Source organism: Anopheles ziemanni, chromosome 2, assembly GCF_943734765.1.
Source record: "Anopheles ziemanni chromosome 2, idAnoZiCoDA_A2_x.2, whole genome shotgun sequence".
Lineage (NCBI taxonomy): Eukaryota > Metazoa > Arthropoda > Insecta > Diptera > Culicidae > Anopheles > Anopheles ziemanni.
Genome location: NC_080705.1, coordinates 37,756,145 through 37,774,846, shown reverse-complemented (window position 1 = coordinate 37,774,846; position 18,702 = coordinate 37,756,145). Strand labels below are relative to the sequence as shown.

General features: G+C 45.3%; 1 protein-coding gene across 1 annotated transcript in view; it reads right to left on the bottom strand.

Moving 5' to 3' along the window:
* The window catches only part of LOC131293521 (neuronal cell adhesion molecule-like), a 205,102-nt gene that overhangs the window by 167,997 nt on the left and 18,403 nt on the right, over positions 1 to 18,702 (bottom strand). The window lies entirely within an intron of this gene.

Genomic DNA, 18,702 nt, shown 5'->3' with positions numbered 1-18,702 from the left:
AGAAATCATGTTACTTTCTATAACTCAGAGAGACATAAATAAAATTATTGAAAAACGAAACGATTTGACTTCAGAACCGGTGCGGCTAACAGAATGCATCGTACTGTAGCAAACTCTCCCATTATTTATGAAGCCAAATTTACCGAAACGTGACCGATAACGCGCATCTTTCTCTCGTGCATCTAAACATCCCCCACAGCGAAACAAGACCATCGTCATCGAAACCGGCTCCTTTCAGCATGATGTCGTGCACTTAATTAACGGACAAAGTGTTCGGACGGAAAACCCCTTCCAAAACGCGTCATAACGGCTCGTTATCATACGCAGAGTTTTCAATGAAGTGCGCCAAAGAACGAACTCCCACGTGGCGGTCATCAACTACCGGAAAGACACTGTTCACGCACCGTGAAATGGCCTCCCCTCCACCCGACCGTGGGGGAGGTTGGTTGGAAAATGTAGGTACGTCCAACCCTAAGCACAAGCGAGCGGATCATCTGGACGGACGCCGGTCTGGAGCGAGAGTGCGAGTGTATGTTTCGCAAACAACAGAAAAAAAAACACTAACACGACAATATACGCACGTTCGCACGCACGTACTCCTCCCCGTAGGAGTGCGGGAGCATTGGAAATTTCTCCATAACGTTTTTGTCGTCAAGAGGTGGCCAGGGGTTATTGGAGGAGGACCAGGACAGGACAAGCAATAAACGGGAAAACGTCCGTTTTATTATTCATTGAACGGGTAACATGTGTCATAAAACATATTTCTTCTTCTCCTAAAGTCATGAAAATATAATTTACTACCACTCGTTGACGGAATGCGTCGTGCGCACGGGACGAATCTGGGCCGGGACGAATTTATTTCGGCCAAGTATGAATGATTCACGGCCTTAACCCGGCGCGCTTAGGGCACTGAGTCGCACCCCACCAGGATCGTCGGGCTGAACGGTGAACTGCTTCATTTCATTAAACGTAGTGCACGGAAAAGAAAAACTCCCCAGTCCAAGTCTCGGTGCTCGGCGGACACTGAATTCAAAGCCGAAGCTTCCACGCGTAACACAGGATGCGAGCGTCCTGTGAGCCTCGGATGAAAAGTCTTCCACAAGCGCCGGTGCCTTCGCAACCGGGTGAAGTTGATTTGGCTAATCTGTTGTCGCCTCATGCCCGCAGCTTTCGCCACCACCACAACCAGCACCACCAGGGGAGGTTCCGTTCGTCTAATGTTGTGTCGAGGGCTGTTGAAAGGGCTTCCCAAATCCGGCGGACGGTAGCGCTTTCGGTGGAAGCTTCCAAAACGTGGCACACGCCACCGTCAGAGCGAACAAAGGCGTCTCCTCCTCGCCGGCGAACGATAAAGATAAAAGTTGACTAGTTTTCAGGATCCGTCCGGGTGCGGACACCCCACGGGGAACCTTCGCAGGACGCCATCCGGTGTAGCATGAATACTCATTCGTTATTAATGAGCGCGATTTGGTATTTATGTTACTGCAGTAGTTTGTCCTTGTTGTGCTGGAGACGGTAAGCGAGCGGGGGTGGGTAGGAGAGATGGTCAGGTGGGGTGGGTTTTGGTTCGTCTTGCGGGCCGGTACACTTTTTCCCCGTCAAAATGAACCAACTTTCTGCGTGCGGTTGCGTACATTTGCGAGAAACCGAAACCGTAGCGGCGGGTCTCGTGTTTCAAATTTGTCGTCAAATTCATAACAATCCCTCGCCTCGCCTTTCGCCTCGCACACCACCTTCAAAACGGCCGAACTCTTATCCGTCAACCCACCTGTGGTCTTAATCACTTGCCTCCCGCTGCTTCCACTGGCCAAATTCCCCAAAACAAACCACCACCCGCGCCGTAGGAAAATCTGGTGCTTGCCGGTGAAACTGAGCCACACTCTCGCACACGAAGAACAAAATGCCACCAGCGGAGGCATCGGATTTCGGGGTTCGTGCGTGTCAACTCTAGGCATCGACAGCGTCACACCGCCAAAGGTGCCCCGGCGTTGGCGGCGGTAAACTTTGCACCACTTGGAAAAGTATCAAAACATATCACATTTATTTATTGTTTCTCTAATTGGTTTACCACGATTATGCCCTCCCTCCCCCCGCTCCGCCCGCTCACGTTGGGGGCGATGCGTAACGATGGCGGTGCAAAAGGCAAACGATCGAGTTGTCTGGCGAAACCCGGCACGGGATCGAATTATAATTCGCGTCGCACAAATACCGATGATCAACTTATAATGGCTTCCCGGGTAAAAGTTAGATCATCGGAAGCCGTAGCTAAAGGCAGTCGCGTGTGTGTGTGTGTTTGTAGGTCTAATTCGCGGAATAGGAACGTGCGGAGGCTCTTCAGACAAATTCGAACTCTAGCTATCACATTCGTCCCAAACATACCCAAATGGGACATACAAAATCTGATATTCTTATGTTATTTACAAAATAGTTGAACAGAAAAGCTGTTTCATTTGAAGAATGATCAATGTCAATCTTATTTAAGCAAAACTTTGAAAGTTTAGAATATTTTAAATTAAATACAAATTTAAATTGATAACAATTTATATTTGATTGAAATGTGAAATTAAAACCAATGAAAAATGAACAGCAAATTTAATACTCATTAAAAAGAAGTAAAATTTTATTCAAAAGCTTGTTTTCTAATATTTTTAGTGCAAGAATTCTGTGACTCCGAATCCGATTGAAGAATCTGAATTACTCTTTGGTTCGTTTTTGAGATTCGTGAATCTTTCAATGAGAGATCCATGAATCCTAAAGATTCAGTAATGTAGAAACAACAGAAAGTAAAGTCTAAAGAAAGGAAAAAAAGAGAAATGCGGCCCTATGAAAGAATCAAAAAGGTTCGTGAAAGATTCATGAAAGATTCATGAAGATTCATCAAGGTTTCGAAAGATTCATCAATGTTTTAAGACTCGAATCGTAAAAGATGCATGGATCAATCTGAATAAATTTTAGGTGAAAGATTCCTATGAATCAACTTCGCATAAAGTTTCTTAAAACACAAATTTTTGAATGATTTGAAATATTGTGGAAAATTCCATAGAGATGCCCAAGGAAAAAACATACCTCTTGTTGTTTAGTAAGTTATTTATATAGTTCTTACGCATAACACAACGCATTTTTCATGTTTGATAAAGCATGAATGATGAAGCAACCCTTTTCAAGCAACACAAAAATGTAAAGATGAGAATTTCTGTTCTCTAGGATATTGCTTTTGCAGTAATGTGCAATTCGAAAAATAATTCCTAAGTACAGTTCCTTCTTACTTCGATCAAGCTCCATGAATGCGTACCCTATCTTGGTTGGTTGGAATTAATTTTTGAGCACAACACAATTCAAAACATTCCCCGCACCGCAACGATAAGCCGGTACACAATCGAAATGCGAACGCATCCGAGTGCCCGAGCCGCCCGGGGGAAAATATTTCATCTGCAAGTGTGCGCCGCCACTCAGTTCATCATTTTACTTTGAAATATTCCATTCATTAATCAACCTTAAGAGACATCCATCTTGCCGGGCCGGGCCCTCCTGTGTTGCGCCGGGTTATAACAACTGTTATTGCATATTTATTCGAAATCCCACATGCTGCTGCGGTGCGCACTGCAACGGTATGCATGCATTTTCACCCCGCCCCCCCGCGTTCGTTTCTCCTCTGCTCCACCCCAACTCTGCCGGATGGAAATCGGAGCGCGTGTGCAAAAGCTGGCGAGATGTTCGAGCCGCAGAATGCAACTCGACAACCCCGCTGGACGGGGAGGGAGTGAAATGTAAAAGGGAGCACGGCGGAACGCAACGGAAGCAATGACGGCGAAGGCAGGTTTGGCCTTCTGGAACCTCGGCAGTCTCTCCCGGCGGCCGGACGGGATGCAAATACTGTTATGATTGTTATATGATGCGAGATAATACGCTCGCCTATAGAATGTCAATTACGACTGCATTCAATCTGGAAGATTTATTGCAGTCACCCGACCGGTCCCGGGTCCCGTCGGGTTGCATCTGATTGAAGGGCTGAACCCTGGGCCGGTTCGAGTGCACACACATACAAGCCGTGTAAGACGCTCGCCCCGTCCGTGAACGCTGTGTTGATGCCGGGCGGTAATTATGTACGACGCACATAATTTGCATTGAAAATGTATCATTTCACGCCTGGCACGCACACCTCGCTCCCCGTTCCGGCTTCAGCCATCCTTCCTCCGGTACATCGAAAGCATCCAATTCTGGTGTGCACAGGCACACATACGCACACATGCATTTATGCAAGGGCTACTCCCGTGGCCAACAGTGACAACAGCCGTTATCTTGACCGGATCCGCTCCACCCCGGAGGATGAAGATGCGAATGTCGTTCTTCGCACGGGGAGGGAAGGGTTGGTTTTCCACCCAACCCTACCGGGTGCTCTCTGGCGAAATCGGACCGAACTTTGATGTTTTCCCGCCTGCAACTTGACCACGCCGGAGCATCCGTCAGCTATGGGGCAATTTGGGTCGCCCGGTCAGCATCAGGAACCGACTGCTTCAACCACTGGGGAGGCATTTCTTCTATCCCCCCTCCCCCCCCATCACAAACCGGAGGGAAAAGACGCAGAGACGTCTTGCCATCTGCTACGAGTGGCCCGATGTTAACATATGTAAACATCGAGCGCTGGTGCAGGAACTAATTTAATCATACTTAATAGTGCTACTCTCGGCAAACTTCGCCTTCGCCAGTGAAGCAAATAAACTTATCCGGTCGAACGCGTTCCAGGTCTGGCCAAGGAGAGAGCGAGCGAGAGGCCCGAGGTATTACACATGGTAGTTTCCGGTTCGGTTTTTCTACGCCGTGGAAAAACCCTGCCGAACGGAAGGTGGCGAGCTAATGTAGAAAAATGTTCACCTCCTTTGCAAAGCCATGGAAATGCGAGGGGAAAATGTAAATATTTTCTACCAGGTCAAACTTTACCCGGCCAGAGGTTGTTTTTGCAATGGCTAGAATGAACAACCCGAAAAGCCAAACATAATTGTTTAATTTATCTTAGCACTATCACAAGCCTTACACATTTGCGAGGAAATTTGATCATGTTGTTGCAATGAAGCTCATTTTTAAAGTGTTCTAGAAAAGTATGTTTACCAAACTGAGTTTGTTATTTTTGTTTATCTATTACCTTCGAGATGTTTTTTTTTTTCGTTTGACCTCGACTAAAGAATACACTGAACCCTTGTTGTGTTCATCTCCTTGGTCACCAGTCTGTGGAAGTACGCGAAGCCACTAAAAGCAATACCAGGACGCGATTGCTTGTGGTTTTATGATTTTTCTGCTCTGCTCTACCCACACTTTGCATTGCCAATTTCGTCCTACTTCACCTTACAGCTTTCTCTCCGTACTACACACTTCCAGGCATCCTGTGCTGCTGCATGCTGCACGATGACGTGTGTTTCCATACATGCTTGCACGTACGTTGGGGCGCTGCACATGCGGTGGAAAACCCGCTACACCTCGGTGGCGAATATTATCCCCTGCGCAACAATCTTGGGGTGATTCATGATGAAGACTCAAATCGTCCAGCATTTGGAGCGTCCGGGTACAAGTATTATGGTTGCACACATGGTTGGAAGCACCGGCCATCCATTAAAAGCAAGAAGCGGTTGGATGCTCGCTCGGTTTTCTTATTTATTTAAAATATATAACTCCGCGATAAATTACGTGGCACCGGATGAAATACTTCACCATACAGTTCGGAGTATACAAGACACAGTGCGGGAAAGTAGGGTTTGTTAAACAGATGCGGTTTCGCGCTGTAAGAGTTTGCTTTACCACACCGATCTATGACAGAAATATGGTAAGGTTTCTAAATGCGATTTTTAAAACGTCATAACTACACTAAAAACTCGACCGATACTAAATCGTCGGTTCTAAAACTTTCCACACATTAATTTTTAGCACTGCAGAAGTTGATGAAGATTTTTTTTTTAATTTTTGATAAAATTATCCAAATTTTGATATTCCGTTTTACCATCACAAACAAAACAAACATGTGCATATGCATGTGCACCCCTCATAAAAATGTACAAAACTTTATTTTTGTTAAATATTAACGTACACATTCGTAACAATTGTGGGGTTTTCATTTATGTTAACCCAAATTTAGATAATAATAACCCTGAATAATAATAATAATAACCCTGAATTCTCGTATTGCTGGTCAATACTTTAATCCAATGAAATATGCCAAGGTGTATCCATAAAAAGTTATACAGCAGGGTTTATACAACACGGGGAATTCGATGAAATAGTAACTATTTCAATTATGCCGTTATTGTAACTAATAAATTAAAAAGTGCCTCTCAAGTAACGAGTAAATCCTATAACTCTTTTTCCAACCCCTTCTGGGCTGAGTATCGCCGGGGCGTCAAGCTAGTTAGTACATTGTTATTTTATAGTTTCTGGCGGCGAAAAATGTAAAACTATTACCGAAAACTGAGCAAACTGAAAGTGGTTATTTCATTCACGTTTTTTAGTAACTAAAACTGAGATCATAAAGTCACAAAAGGCTTTGGTAAGAAAGAAGACCTCCGGTTCACATAAGCTGTGTGCTGCTGGTTTAAAGCGAATCAGCCAAGCTCAAAAACGTCTAACGAGCTAAATCCTGTTCATCAATGTAATGGATTTTGCATCTGGCGGCTTCGTCCGCCTTTCCGCTTCAACACATCTCCCCACCCTTCCACACCAGGCTAGTTTGTCGAGTATTTTCCATTCTGGGAAAGAAGGCGGTATCCGGCAGGCAGGCAAATACCCGGGCGTTTCTTCGGGTCGCTCACTTTAAAGGTCGCCCATATGCCAATGCTGGCCGTACCGATTGCGGACGCACACACGTGATGTGCACATGTGCGAAGCCCGACCGAACCCGGCAGGGATAATGGCCGTAATACATAATAATAAGACTTTAAGGAATCCCCAGCGAGAGTGTCGCACAGAGCGTCTAAGCCCGATGTGCTTGAGCCGCTGGTAAGATACTTTTAGTCAGATTGCGCAGAAAGTGAAAGAACAACACGCGGAAGCGCAGGAAACCGGCGAGGAGTAGTTCTACTTCTATTGGGGCCCTTTTTTTTGGGGAACGGAAGAAAAAGCTTTCCTAATCCAAAGCAGCCTCTCGCAACGGTGGGCATATCAGGTGTAGGTTGATAAAACCTATCCCACACTTAACACCACAATGTTCTTACGGTGCTAGGAAAGATATGATGTCGGGCCCCACTCAAATCTTTGAAATTTAAATGGTTTTGTATAGCGGGTAATTTAAATGAGGTTAACCACTGAATCCAAACGAAACATTTGCAAAAGTAAAAGCAAAATAAAAGAAGCCGTTGAATGAAATCCAACATAGGCAAATTAATCAACGAAATGTAATTTGTTTCATGGGAATGCAAGTGAAATAAGAGGGAAATTCTCGCATTGAAGCTCAATGTTGCTTAACCCACAGCCCGAAGCCTCTCGGTAGCGCCAGGAACAATGAGCACATGAGAGGAAATACTTTCTGCACCCGTCGACTGTAGTTAGGATTTTCGTTCCTCAATCTCGGAAATTCCTTGTAAAGTTTCATTTTCCATCTGTTTGCATCCGGCCGCACAGAGAGCGATATGGGGTTTATTTTATTTTTTATTTTTTGTTTTGCGCACACTGCGGGGCCACTTACCATTGCGAGCGAATTTTCACCAAGGCATCGCCGCTGCTGTATAGCATTCTTCGGATGCTTTCCACGCCGTATGCCGTGCAATGCCATCCGTCTGTTTGACGAGTCTGTCTGTACGGATCTCCACCGGCGATGAGGGGATGAGTTATACCCGCCGGAAACATCCCCCCCGCAGAATGCCACCCCGCAAGTCCACCGCTCGTTGGTGGAGGAAAATTCACCAAATAGAGCCATATGCGACATCCTCGTGCGGCGGGCGAATCCTGTTGACGGCGACGAGGATCCTGTACGGCACTGTCGGCTTCGACGCTGCAGTTGTCGGCGGCGCTCGGGCGGAAATAAAACTCATCCCGCAGATGGTTTGTTCATAAAATAACGCAGACATGCGGCGCGAAAATGTGACGTTTCCGGCGTCCATTTCACTGCAACGGATGCGCCACATGGAGGGGAACTTTGAAGTATTCTCACCATGCGTAGTGATAGACCTATCACTGAACTCAACCAGACAACTTCACTTTCGAGTGTAGAGCTTTTTCGAGAGCGCTGTGTTGTCATTAATATTCTTGGAATGTAGTATAATCTTTATAAAATAATGTATTTATTTCACATCCTTCATTTCGAAGCAAATTATAGGGTTTGATAAGAGTTCCATGGTTAAATAAAAATAACCCTTCTTTGTACAGTTTACTAATTCTAAATACGACCCAACGAAACAGTTGTGCCAGGGCGACAAATTCCACGAGCGGCATAAATTCCTCACCTTAAGCAATACACTCTATTTTACGTTTTGCTTTATGTAACCGAGTGCTTGGTGTTGAAATTCAAACCAAAGCGAACACTTGGATCAAAACCACCACTAAGCTTTTGCTGCGGGCGAGCTATCCGGTTACGCTACAGCCGCATAACTGTGCGAACCAACCATGAGTCGTCCGTTTCATGTTTCCCTTTTTCTCACCCATATGGCGACAGCATCTGAGAACGTTCCTAATGCCGTAGATATCCACTGCACCAAAGACAAAAACCCATTTCGAACGTCTAATATTTCTTTTGCAGCATTCCGTTGCTTGTGATAAGAGAGGTTTCTTTTCGCGGAATGTGTCTTTGTCGGGGTGGTTTTACGGAAACTCTTATCACAGTATTCCCGTTTCGCCACGGGATCAAGTTGTTAAAAAAATAAAAAAACATCTAACTACTGACATTTGAGCGCTTTAGAATAATACATATTAAAAGCATGACAAAGTCATCTTTTCAAAATGAAAGCACAATATAAATACGCATAAATGAGGGCCTACAAACTCAAAAATGATTCTAACTAACATATTCTCTCAAGCATCAATGAGGAAAAATAAGAAACTCTCAAAAACACATCATTCACACAAAGCCGTCACAAACAGCAGGCACAAAATATCAAATCGTTGTAAAAAGGATACGCAGGATCCGTTAGCAGGGCGTCGTCCTTGAAACGGGTACCAGCATCAGGCCTATGATGAATGGGAATCCCAAAGGACGCCGGCTCTGTCGGTTCAGCCTGCTTCACGGTGAGCTGAATCCGTCAACTGGAAAACATGTGTTCGCCAGATGAAGCAAGCCGGAATTGCAAACGGGTCTCAGATCGAGCAAAATGCTTGTTTCGTAGGCCAAGAACTTTTTAAATGCTTCTGAGGATTGGAAGAAGACAAAACTCCAAGCTTTCTAAACAAAGCGCGTGAGGTTCGTACTTCTCGAAATACTTTCCCGCAGCAAAATGAAGCAATTTCGGAAAAACCAAAAACAGGAAAATCGAACAAAACGACCACAGAGGATCTTCTGGCGTCATAAACGCGATACTTGAGAAAATCTCATAAATCAACAATTTCGGGATGAAATAATTAAGCAACGGAACGGTCAGAGGGAAAATACAGCATGTAAAGAAAAACTTGCACCCTCGTAAAAGCGCGGGATTGCTCGGGGAAGCTGGTGAAGACCTTTACACCCCCTTCCCGCTTCCTTCCGCCCTACCCATCGCTTGTGCTAACAAGTGCGGAAGTGAAAGGTACCGAAAATCCCCGCATCGGATAGCACGAAAAGTTGATCGGAAAATTCTTCAACATTTATTAAAATTTATAAGATTTTTATTAGGCCTCCTGCATCTCGCGGTTCGTGCCCGATTTTTCCGACGGTGCTTTGTTCTTTCGGGAGGGAAATTAATTATAAATCTTATTGTTTGCCGGAGCCCACCCCACGCTCCGGACGCGCGCTGAGCTGACGCACAGCTTCGCCAGAGCTCGCCACCACGGCTCAATCGGTGGTGGTGGTGGTGGTGTTCGGAGGCTCGAACCACTGCGGAAAATGATGAAAGATGTTTTTTTTTCTTAATTTTGCACTTCTTTCCGCCGTTACCGGGAGCAAGGACCGGCCACGGTCACGGGCCGAACGACGACGAGAGCGCGCCCAGGAGAGCAATCTCGCCGGTTGTTTTCATTCACCTTGGCGGAGGCGCAACGCGAAACAATGAATCTCAACAAGAGGCAGCGGCAGTCGGCAACAACGCGACGTGAACAAATTCGCATATCGTAAAATATATAACAATTTGCATAATTTATTTTGATCCATTAGCGCAATCATGGGCTGAATTCTCAACTTTCCTAACTTCTTTGGCTCCGTGGCCTTAAAGCGAAATTAAAGGCGAACAAATGAGATTTTTTAAAACACTGCCTGCGCAAGGGAAAGATTTGTCCTGGGTGACTCCTTCACCAAAAAGAAAACGGAGAAAACGAAATTTACATTACCCTACATTGGGCGAACGAAAATTGTAGCGACCAACCTTGAAGACAATTGTTCCAGACACCCGTTTGCTTTGTGTGACACTCTGTTATGCAACACGAATTTACGAATCATCAACAAAGTGTCAATTCATATAGCAAACGGCACTCGGTGAGAAACTGTTTCGCCTTGCGGACGTTGAAGCAGTATTTCTTTCTCCTCCGGTTCGGCCCCACACCGAAAAGTGTTCTCTAGAGGGGTTTGAGCAGCGGTAAAGAAACTTGACTCCCTTGACAGGGATGTCACAAGCGATGACGGCAAACGTGGTCGGAGATGTGTGGCGATTTACGAACCAACAGAAATATACACACATAGAAAGGGCAGGAAAAAAGTATTTTGATCGAATGATTAATTTACAAAAGTTGCAAGAATTGTTGATGGCACCCTCGAGCAACGGAGGACGAAATTCGATCGCTTCTGAAAATACTTTACCGAAGAAAACTTTTCAGCTTCCTTGTGACGCGCTTTCAAAGTGTTTCTCAAAAAAGATTGTCGTAGCAACGAATTTAGATAAAAAACCTTGCCTAAAAATATATTCACTCGAAAGTTAAAAGGAACTTCTCGTTAAGAAAATCAAAGAGGAAAAATTCACCTAAGCGTTGGTACGAGTCCTATGCCAGCATTTTGTTCACCTTCTGGCCTTCCTAGTTCGTTCCTTACAATGATAAGGAAAGGATGTCCAACGACGACGACTAGCGCCACGTCGTCCTTGTGCTCACCGCCGGGCAGCAACAGCTTATTCGGGCTATAGAGATCGATGTCCGTAATAGGTTGTATAAAATTAAATTTTAAAAATTCATCGTCCCTACGTGAGCCTTTTTAAAGTTAGATAGACACTCTGGCGGTAAAGCTTTCTATGGTGGTGGGTTTTCTTTTTTTTCCCCGGTTTTTTTTTTGCGTGGTCCGTTCTACGAATAGTTCAGCCCAGCTGCTCGGTAATCACCCATCGACCCACTCAGAAGCATAGTAGAAAAACGAGAGGGCAAAAAAAAGAAAATGCTCCAACGAAACCCCACAGCTTTGGCCGAAGAGGGACCCGGCACACAGGACGGATTCGTATTCCGTGTCCACGCGCGTCGACCGCTCGCTTATGAGTTCTCCGCTTCCCTAGTTTACGCCCTTTTTTCGAACGGAATAGCTCGAAAGGTCCTTTATTTTCAACTCCAGTGATTCCCCGTCGCCTCCCGGCGTCGGTTCCGCCCGGTTGTATGTGTTTTAGAGAAGCCGTCGAATTTTGCTCCTCGGATGTATCTCTCTGGTCGGACGCTCATCCTCGTCCGATACAGACACATTGCCATCGACGCTGCAGGATGTTCTCGGTGGTACCGAAAAAGGCGAGAAAATTTACGGAAAAGACGCGGCGCCGGGAAAACTCGACGCGAACGCTGTGGGAAAGGCCCGAGTTGCAACTGTACGCGCAGCAAGAAGCAAGCGTGCAACTTCTTACCCGAACAAGCGTTGGCCGTGTCGCCCGCGCCTCTTGCGAAGGGCGGGTTTGGCTTGAAAATGAATAAACACTTAACCCAATAAATGATAAGCTCGAACCCATCCGTTTTCATCCAACCGCCGCTTGGATGTGGTTTTTAGGAGATCGTTTTCTACCAAATAGCCCGGCATCGGAAAAATGGAAAATGAAAATCGAAATGAAACAGCATTCGCACCAACCGGTCTACGCGGACAACAATTGCGCACAAATGGTTCGCGGCGTTCCGCCAACAACACGTGCAAAGCCACAACAGCAGTGGCGAGGAAGGAGCGGGGTTTCTTCGTCTTCGACGCCACCGTTTCTCATCGATTCCGGCGGAGCAGCAATGAACAACCCCTACGCGGTCATAATCGTAATCATTGCAATCGCCATCGAAATGCTAGGCCGGTGGTGCGAGCTTCCGGCGAACGAACGAAACGTGGCGTAAAAACCGGAAACCTCCGCAAGCCACGCCAGACAATCAGCTTAATGCACCCAGCACGGCAGCCGCTTCGTAGCGCTCCCGTTGAACCGAATGGAGGACAGGATGTTCGGTGTGGTGTAGGTTTTTCTTTTTATTTTAGCTGGCTCTTTCTTTCTCCTCCCGCGGCGCTTGTTCATCTCCGCTTATCGACAGTTCATTTCTTGTTTGCCGTTGATTCCAACCCGTTCCGCTGCCCGAACGAGCTGTGAAAACACCAGCCATACAGGATGGTTCATACCACGTTTATCCTTTGGAAAAGGCTGCGGAGACAATATCGCGTCGCCAGACAGTTTGCTTGTACAACATTATTAACCGACAGGATAAACAATATATTCGAGAGGAATTTTACGCAGTCGTTATCTGCACGAAATGTACGCAAATATTCGACATAAACTAGAAAAACATAATTCAAATGAACGAGCTTTTTTGTCAAAATACGTTTAAGATCTCTTTACAAAAGATATCCAACTTTAATAAAATTAAATCTTTTATTTATTTTTGTTTAAGAGTAAATGATTTTAAACTTTTAACCATTCTTTGGCGCATGTTCTTCAGATCAAAAAGAACCCTTGATAAATTGTAATACTTCTTTTATTCTTTTTTAGGAATATATAATTTTAAACTTTTAGCCATTGCTTGGCACATATTCTTTAGATCAAAAGCAACTTTGATAAACTTAAATCCTTCCATTATTATTGTTTGAAAATAAAAAAATTTCAACTTTAAACCATTCTTCGACGCATGTTCTCCAGATCAAAATCAACCTTGATAAAATTAAATCCTTCACTTATTCTTGTTTAAGAATAAAGACTTTTAAACTTTTAACCGTTCTTTGGCGCATGCTCGTCAGATCAAAAAGCACCATCAAACCTGAGAACCAAAATACACTCCCAGCGAGCAACAATATTCCCATCGGATCATCATTAGCATGGAGCAGGTAAAAAAGAAAAACTTGTATGCCGATCAAAAACCGATCCGATCGCGCACACTACCCCACAGTCAATCAAGGTGTAAGCGTGAGCACAAGAATGTTGGAATAAAATTAGTTTTCCTTCTACCCTGAACCATTGCGAAGAGCTAATTTGTTCGAATTAAGCCAACGGACGTGGTTAATCAGTTCCGTAGTGGTTCGCTCTACACACACACACATGTGTTTGTGTGTGTGTGTGTGCCCGCACCTTACCGGTTTTCTTCGATCCATCCCGTCGAGCCGCTGGGGCAGGATTTCCACCAGCCGAGAGCATCGCGAGGTTCTGAGCCCGCCATTTTTCTTTTTTCCAACCATGCAACAATGGCGAACGATGATCCATCGATGGATCGCGCAGCGGATCGAGTAAAAACTGGCGTCCGATGCGGATCGGCAATGATGGTATAATGATGGCAATTACCGATACAGAAGATTTACAAAGAAAAGCTCCGTCCGTCCGTCCGTCTTCCCAGGCTTTTCGCGGGAGTCCCGGCTGACCCGCACGCAACTAGGTCTTGTGTTTTTGTGCCGTATGATAGTTGCTTTTTTTTCGTAATAATGGTAAACTATGTTGGTAATTTATTTTATTTTTGCCAGTGAAACGCAGTCGCTAACAACAACTTGCAGAATAATTATACAATTTGTGGGTTATAACACCGTTAGCGAAACCGATAGGTAGGGTTATTTTTAGTAAGACACCTTCTTAAAGACCGCATCCTTCACTTCAAGTTCGAAACGGAACGGAGTAATTTACATTTTGTGGAACAAGAAACCCCCTTCCGGAGTTCACGACCTATCTTTCAAAATGACTTGGGTGTATTTCATTCGTGAATTGTCTTCGTCATTGCCCTAGAGCATGGAAGTTCAACGGACTGACAGTTGGTTTCAGTCCCGAACGCCAGTATAAATTCTGCTCCTACGCAACCTTCGCCATGATGTGCGTTGCAAAATGATATCTCCGGTCTAGTCAACGAAAGAATGAGGTTGGAAATACGCAACGCATCTCTTTATTGCGAATGATTTTCATTTTTTTTTCTAGCTGGGTAACTGACATTGTAAACATCCTCTTATTTATTCAGCTCTGGAAATAGAACTCGGAAACCGGGATGAAGTTGTATTTTCTGGGCACGTCTTCAATGGATTTCCACAGCCTTACCGCCAACAAAAATACTGGATGACTGGTCCGGCTATTTTAAAGCTAATTTGAAAAAAAAAGCAAACCATTACGTTATAACATTATAGCAAAGTATTTGCAAAACAGCAAAGATAGAAAGAAAAAACCCACGACTTTCGTGTACCGTCCATTGACATAATTACCTCCACGTCTCGCTCGAAAGTGTATGCCGAGACCACACTTATCAAAAACAGCTTTTCCATCCGTTTGACCTCTTCCCATATGGGTGGAAAAATATGTTTCACCGAGCATGCAGCGCCAATAAAAATTGGCACGAAACACGGGAACATCGAGCCACCGCAAGCACGAGAACATCGAGCGGAAAAAAACCGCTCAACCCCAAGCCGGGAAGAAACCAAACCAATGCTACCCCCCCCCCCTGCGGTTTAGCAGCGACACATTTTATATAATCATAAGACAGCACATACGGACTATTAGAGCAAAAAAGGAGGGGGAGAGGGAGACGCAAAAGATGGCCACTGTCCGCGAGCGCTTGCATTTTGTCGCTCACTCAAGGCAAGGGAAAAACTGGACTAACGGGACACCGATGGCCCGGTGGCAACTCCGGCGGAAGTCGGGCCGGTTCGCGACTGCTTCGCCAGCACAAATAGCAAATGCCACGGGGGTTTGTGTGAGCCACCAGCAACACCACAAGGGCCCGAGAATTACCTCACGTTCAATCCAATTGACTCCGATTGAATGTTGGTTGGCCGGATACTTTTTTCTCCCAGCGTTCCTTTCCCCACGGCGTCCACAACCCTCGGCGGAGTGGAGTGGCCAAGTCGAGAAAATCGGTTCGTGATTTCCTTCGCTCTCGCCCCTAAGAACGTGCGGCGCCCGGAGTTACTGGGAGCGCTATATGAAATTAGATCACGATATATTGCCTTTTGTAAAACCGGTTTAAATTGCTCTTTTAACCGCCATTTGCCGGCGAATGAAGTGGTGGTGTGCGGGAAGCGAGGTAAACATCGAGCACGAAACGGCGGACTGAGTGCAGCAAGCTTTGGAAATTAAAGTATTTCACTGCTGAGTGGGCATTTACGGGCGACAACAAACACACATATGTGTGCGATCGGGTCGTACGCGTAAAGTCTTACGCCATGCCGTCCTCAAACTGTTGGCGACAAAACGTTATGGCCACACGAGCCCTCTGTTATTTTTTTCTTCTTCTCCTCCCCCTCCCCCCTCATCCTCAGCCATCATCGATGATAGACTACGGCTCCGCGCCACCAGAAAACGGTATCCAAGAGTGGGAGTAAGCTCGGGCATCCGTTCGTTCCAAACGCCATCCATAAATCGACGCCACTCACTGGCACCCCGGCTTGTTGATGGCTGGAAGTGGTTCAGAATCCGTTCGAGCGTTAAACTTTACCACCATAAGTGAATAATTAGGCCCGGGATGGGATTCTCGGATGGTGCGCGCGTCATTAATTCTCGCGTCCACAATCACGTTATTGCACCGATTATGGAACGATTATGCGATCAATGTAGTTGATGGCGATAGATCGACGATTGTGCTGGGGATTTATCAACCGGAGTTCGACCGCGCGGAAACAATTTTAGTTGGAGTTGGAAAAGAAAATAACAATTAGTGTAAACGCACACAAATAGACTCTTATTCTTAATGCAGAATTGGGTGGTTTATGTAAATCTCACGAGAGTACCGTCAAGAACAGTAAAGAGAACGCAAACTTTGTGAATACCTCAGATTTGGTAAGATATCGGACATAAATTGTTCTATTCGCCAATGACGTGTGTTACTGTGCTGCTCTATGCAGACAACCTCAAACTCTAAAGTGAAGTATCAGATTGGAGGGATTGCCCTCGTCTACAGGATTCTCTCAACAATCTATGTCTTTGATGTGATTGGAATCATCTTAATGTGTGTATGTGTCGAGAAGTGCTGTATTGTGTCGTTTCATAGAACAATAAAGCCTGTTATAAATAGTTATCAATTAAAAAGCCTATAAATATTACACAAAAGCAATTCGATACGTGACTAAGGCGTTATCTAGATAATAAGCTTAAATGAAACATGAAAGAATTTAATTACTCAATGTGTCTTAAAACGTTGTATGTTAGTTTAGATCGCTCTATTCTGGAATTAAATATTGTAATATGGTTCCTACCCTTCCTATCAGTCGCGTTGCCTTCTTTAAGGACTGCAAACATTGAAAAAACAACGACTGATAGCACAGGCAGTGTTTGTTGGTAAACTGATTGAGGGAAAAATTGATGCCCCAAACCTGCTTGAACTAGTTAACTTTAACAATAGTACGCGTTATGGCCAATTTGTCCCAATGAGCGCTATAAGCAACACTTGTTTAGAGCTTACTACGTTTACAATTTCTGTGATAACGCTAATACTTTTAAGTTACGCCTAAAAATGGACACCAACTTTGTTTAACATTATATGTCATATAAGTTTTACAAGTTTGTCACATGCGTCTACACTAGCACTCATTCAGGGACTTTGCTCTGTCCGCTGAGTTTTACGTATCAAATAAACAAAAAACAAATAAAAAGAATTCCATATTGTTTATACACGTTAGAAACACTTTTTAAGGGTGTTATCCCCGAAAACTTTATGAAATAAAAATCTCTTTTGAAACATATTGTGTTGACATGTTTTGTGAAATAATTGGCTAGAGATTTTTATGCTTTCGATCTACAACTAGATTTATAAAGTTGGTATAAGGACCACATTCCAAAAAGTAACCAAATTCAATCACTTGCCAGGTGTACGTTTGAAAGGTGCGCTTGGGTTGGTAAGGATTAACTCGATCTTATGCACTCTTTTTACTTCGCATTCGTAATCGATTTGAATTTCGAAACATTCGTTACGTACTAATCCAGAAGTATCCTGCAAAATCCCCTTATCCCGTCAGTTCTTTCCTATGGGAAAACCCAACCCGAAGGACGCACGTACTAAAAACGGAGCCCTTTTTCTTCACAATACATCGTCATTTGGTGAATGAGGAAAAAAACGGGATCCATCCTCTTACGTTAAGCCAAGAGGAGGAAAAAATATGCACTACACCTTACTCCGGACAAATCTCCACCATGGCTGCCGAATGCTAAGAATAGCCTTGGGTACACACACACACACAGTTCACTAAGCAAACCCCTCTATCCATCCATCCCCCTTGCCCGGTCGGGTCGTGCTGTTTGGTATGCGCCAAGCACACACCACACCGCTCCAAGATCTCTGGAACAGGGAAAATCAATCATGCACCAATTGATCCGGTAAACATTCATCGAACCTCCAATCAACCGGAGAAAATGCTTAATCGACATCCCACGGTCCCACGATTTCCCATGTGAAGTGGTGGTTATCAGTACACTTCACCCATAACCCGGACCCAAAACCCGAACCCAAATCAGCCTCTGGTTCCCTCTCTCTCTCTCTCTTTCCAGTATTTGTGTGTGTGTGTCATTGGTCTTGAACCAACCTAGGCAGTCACAAACGTAGCCACACACACACACACAACAATCGGCGTACGTACTACTCCTTCCTGCTCGACCGACCGGAAGCTGGCTTGATGGCTGGCGAAATCGGACGAGAACATTGTGCCGGCTGGTCCCGGTGAATAATCGACCTAACCGAGCCCAGAGACTTACGGCCTCCCGCCGATACACTGGGGAAAATGGACGCGACCCGGTAGAGCTACCAGGTTCTTTGTGCGTCCGAGAGCACGATTGTCATATGCCCGGAAAATCGAGGCGCACACTCCCGAAGGTTACACTCGATATTGGACGGCCTTCAGAGGAATCAGATTTTGTGGATGCCACAATTTCATCCTCGTGCTCCTGACGGAGGACCACAGGCTCGGTCCCGGTATCAGGCAGGTATCGATAGGAGTCGGCGCCGGAACAGGCAACATCCGAAAAAAATCGTGCGCAGGAAACAAATAAACACCAGGCCATTAGCAGCACATACACGGACGAGGACATCGGGCGGGGAGAATGCGCTGGGCGAAATTGAGCTGGAAGGCGGTGTAGATCAGGACGATGTTGCGAATATGACTCCTGGGCAACGTCCCCATCGCAGTCGCAACGGGGCAAAAATTCATCTCCCGACGGAATTCGATAAGAGCGCGTCCGAGGAACAGGAACTTCAGGCCTCTAAGTGACGTCTGGACATGTT